The sequence below is a fragment of the Triticum dicoccoides genome, chromosome 1B, assembly GCF_002162155.2.
Source record: "Triticum dicoccoides isolate Atlit2015 ecotype Zavitan chromosome 1B, WEW_v2.0, whole genome shotgun sequence".
NCBI classification, from domain to species: Eukaryota; Viridiplantae; Streptophyta; class Magnoliopsida; order Poales; family Poaceae; genus Triticum; species Triticum dicoccoides.
Window position 1 is genome coordinate 447,544,350 of NC_041381.1, and position 738 is coordinate 447,545,087.

Sequence of the window (738 nt, forward strand, 5' to 3'; positions counted from 1 at the left end):
CTCTCTATTTTACCATCAATGCACTGTAATTTTACGTTCCGTAAATATTTTCTTATTTCTGATGTAAAAAGAGACTGTAAGAAAATATATAGTCGCCGTAAAAAATATTTTATGTTATGTAAATTTACAAACGTAAAAACATAGTATAAAATATACATAAACTACAAATTTTCTTGTCTTATGACCTACATTTTTATTTTCTTATGCCAAATTTGACGTAGTGAATCAATAAGAATGTAACTTTTTGAATTTCAAACGTAATTTATTTAGGAAGCGATCGTAAGATTACCTCGGTGAAGAATAACTTATTCTGCACCCTGTGTGATGAATAGTAACATATATATATATATATAGGGTGGGTCTATTATAATAACACCCTTAAGAGTCTTATTCTGCACACCAAATCGCTTATTCTGCTAACACCTGTCGCATCCACGAGCTCTAACACAAAACGAACTGCGCGCAAACCTACTCCCCCCTCCTCGCAACCCACCAACCTCTCCCGACTCGCAGAGCTTCCCTCCCGCTCCCACATCCCGTGCCCATCATCCAACCTTCTTCCTCCCCAGCCACCGCCCCCTCCTACCACCTTCTTCCGCACGCCGGCGCCCCACCGGAGGAGCCCAGCCGCCGGCCGCCCTACCCAACACGTTGCTACCCTACCCGACGCCCCGCCCCGAGCACCCCCCACCTCCTGATCCGGCTATCCGAGATCCGCCACCTCCAGCTCTCGCTCCG